The sequence below is a fragment of the Corvus brachyrhynchos genome, unplaced genomic scaffold, assembly GCF_000691975.1.
Source record: "Corvus brachyrhynchos isolate BGI_N302 unplaced genomic scaffold, ASM69197v1 scaffold258, whole genome shotgun sequence".
NCBI lineage: Eukaryota > Metazoa > Chordata > Aves > Passeriformes > Corvidae > Corvus > Corvus brachyrhynchos.
In genome coordinates, this window is record NW_008240122.1 from 619,341 (window position 1) to 622,974 (window position 3,634).

At 41.9% G+C, this 3,634-nt stretch overlaps 1 long non-coding RNA gene across 1 annotated transcript in view; it reads right to left on the reverse strand.

Moving 5' to 3' along the window:
* LOC108449235 overlaps positions 1-3,634 on the reverse strand; it is a 10,969-nt gene that overhangs the window by 6,502 nt on the left and 833 nt on the right. The window contains exons 2-3 of the long non-coding RNA XR_001865380.1: positions 3,256-3,368; positions 1,967-2,034 (exon numbers count right to left, since the gene is read on the reverse strand). This is a non-coding gene — a long non-coding RNA (uncharacterized LOC108449235). The remainder of the gene's footprint in view (positions 1-1,966; positions 2,035-3,255; positions 3,369-3,634) is intronic.

Genomic DNA, 3,634 nt, shown 5'->3' on the forward strand with positions numbered 1-3,634 from the left:
AGGAGCCTTTATCCTACAGCTCTAAAATGAAGGGCAGAGCAGAGAAGATATTTTTTTTTTTTCCCAATCCCCTGACATTGCATCGAATTCAGCACGGCAAGATCAGCCTCTAATAATCTGTTTTCAGTCACTGAGTTAGCCTTTCAGATGCGCAGAAGGTAACCATGCACCGTGACTCATATTTTATTTCTTAATCAGGAATCCCAGGAACCAGGAATGCAGACATTGAAAAATCAGACAGCTGAGCAAAATCAGTGCGGCAGGATTACCATCTGCAAACAGAACAATCTACTTTGCATATTTATTTCTCAGCTGTTTAAAATTTTGAATCATAAATGCATATTCTGTATCACTTGTAATGCATACACTCTAAATCGCTTGCACTCGCTCCTGTTGGTTTGGGGGGTTTGTTTGTTTGTTTTGTTTTTGATGATTTCAATCTGGTTAGACAAGAGCGACAGAAATTGCAAACCTTACACAGAATTCCTTTGTTGCTTGGTTCTACTTAGACAAGCCTATTAAATGAAAGAAGCTGGTCCTCTCATTCATTTCCTTTGCAAATTCCTATTTAACCACTCCAAATCGAGATGAAACAAATGGTGATGCTGGTCCAGAGTCAGATTTTTTTTTTCCAGAAAGTCCCTTTACAGCCTGCCTGAAAGCAACTGGCAGCCAAGTACCTACTTAAGACTCTAAAGGTTGCATTAGTGGAAGTTTTGCGTCTGGTTCAAGGCATTGCCAGGTAGTTTCTAAAGCCTGTAATTCACTAAGTGTCCAACAGACACAGCTTCCAACGGGACCTCTAAGTAAGGAACGATGTTTATATAGACTGTCTGAGACATTTGAATTGTTCTGAACTCCAGCCATTGCTCAACCAGTTATAACCAGCTGTCAGGGTTGGGAAGGAAACCAGGATAAACCAGTGTGGTGTCGCCTTCCCGAATCTGCTGGCAGGGTGGCACAGCAGGCTGGGAGGTAGGAGCTGCTCGGACCCCACCTCACTGCAGTGCTAGTGGGTGAATTTTAATATTCATCATTGCAAGGCTGCTCATTTTAGTGACAGAAAGGAGGGATCAGCTGGGAAGTGGCAGCTGCTGCAGGGAAGGCAATGCAGAGGGATAAAGCCAAGCGCATGATAGAAAACGTTTAGAGATCCACAAGTCAAAAACCACTGTAATCACTTTGGCTACCCCCTTTCTCAGCCTTTTGTTGTGCTCAGCTTTTTCTGCTTTCCGGAACCCTCCTGAAGCAGCCAGAGCAGCCACAGCCACAAGAGACAGGCCAGGATCCAATCCTTCTCAGGCACCACTGCTTCTACCCCTCTGTGTTCTGTTTTTCCCTGGACAAGGGAAAATAGCCCTGATTGTCTGCCTGGGTTGAGGCATCTGCAGGGAGCACCTCCCAGGAATGACTCTCACCCATTTTGTAAAGATTAGGCACAATAAGTTTAGTTACAGGATAAAAATCTCCCAGCCACAACAATGTGGCACGGCTGCAGTGAGGAGTTGGAAAGGAAAGAGAATGGAGAGAGCCCACCTTGCTATGGGACATGGGAGGGTTGATTTAAAAGCATATTTTAAAATGATTTTATTCCAGAGTAAATACTTGCAATGCCCATAAAATGCCTTAGAAAAAGAGAAATGTCTAAATAATGAAAAGATTATAAAATTATGATACCAGTGCAGTTGAGTATCCATTTTTTATGCACAATGTAGCTCACGAGGCAACCAGGCAGCACACATGACCTGTAATCAGCAGGAGACACTTTTGGCAGGGATGGATTAGTCATTCACCCCTGTGCTCTGGTGACATCTCCTCAGAGAAAGGCTTTCTGGGGTAGCCTCACAAGTTACAGTGTTAAGAGAACATATAAAATTTTGATGCAGAATTTCATATTTGACTGACTGAATTTTTTTTTTTTTTTTTTTTAGAATTTCAGCATTTGGGTCAATTCTTACTTACTTACATGACTTTGCCCATTCATTTCTCAGTCTCCTTGCCACTGTCCCTGTTTTCAGACTTCACTTTTATGACCTATAAGAACAAGCAAAAGAAAAAGATCAATTTAATCAAAATTTAACAGGCTTTGTTTATGTTTCAATTTACAATGCAGACCAAAAATACTAAGTTTCTTTTTTTAAAAAAAATCAAGCATTTTCAATTTAGTTTTCATTTAAAGTCCAATCTATTGATTTAATTGCTGAGGGAAAAGTAATCTCTAAATATTTATATCATATGAAATAATTATGCAACCACTGTCCTTGGACGGAAAATATTCTACTAAGATCTGCATTCAATTATTTAGCTGGTGCTACAGAAAGTGATTATTCCTTTTACTTGAGCAGTAGCTTAAAAAAACTTTAAGTTGTTCTGAGAATTAATTTTCAATTAGAGAACTGTTTTGAGGAGTGTGTCCTCATGGAGGCTGGGAATTGCAGCTCTCTGATCCGCACCGGAGGTTCTTCCTCCAGCACTCGCAGTTGGTCTTTGTTAACACTTCATTTTTCAGGAGTCCTTTTACTGCCATGAGCAGGGACTGTTTATAAGGACAATGCAGTCCAATGTGGATGACACTCCCAGGGACCAGGAAGGACCAGGTGTCCTGGCAGAGTCTCCAGTGCATGCTCTGGGCAGGAAGTGCAGATCCAGGTGTGTGTGGAGAAGGGGAACACATGGGTATGCTCCAGCTGGAGCAACCCAGCTCCCTGCAGGAAATTCCTCCTGCTCTACACGGGTGAAAGGAGCACAGGAAACCAAGTGCTGGACCCTGCACTGTTGAAGAGAATTTACTTTCCTCTGTCCCAGAGCTGAGCAGTCTCCAAAGTCCAGAAAGGAAGACAGTGTTATGTGTGGGAGGGGCAGCATTTTCAGAGCAGGATCTGGTGCAATGGCAATTACCCAAGGCTGTTCCTGCTTGCCTGCTCCAAAACCTCCTCACAGCTCCTGCACAGCTGTGTCAACCCTCTTGTTTATCCACATGGCGTGTCCTGGACTATATCTGAGCTCCAGGGACTGGGAGCTGCCTAAGCTAAGTCCTGCGAAGTTTTCTCACTGCTATGAGTAATGGCTAGGGACAGGCAATTGCTTTGGTTTAAACAAACCTGCGCAGCAATACTCATGGTTTCAATGAAATGCAATACTCCCCAAGTTTAAAACAAAACAAAACAAAAAACAGGAAAAAGAAAAAGAAGATATGGGGAAGCAGTTGTGTTTTCCTTTATATTTTCAAGGTTTGTACAGTATATTGATACTCACTCCAGTGTCCATATCCATGTTCACCTACATCTACAGCAAGCAGCAGTCAAGGCACTGTATATCCAGTCCTTCTCAAGCGTGCACTCTGGAGCAGAACAGTGACTCTTTTTTTGCTAAAAGGAGAGAGATTTTTAAACTTCAATATCAGTTCATCCATCAAACCAACAAGAAAAACTGAATAATGATCAGCTTCAGTTCAGTTATTCAGTTGAATCATTTTTGTCATTGCAGTGAAATTGCAATATGAACTATAAAATAAAATTTAGATCTCATGTTAAATCTCTGAAGGACTTTTTGGCTCCAGCTTAGCTGCTGTTCCATGATAATGAATCAAAGATTCATTTCCTTCCCATGTCTACTTCTTCTTGACACATTCCTG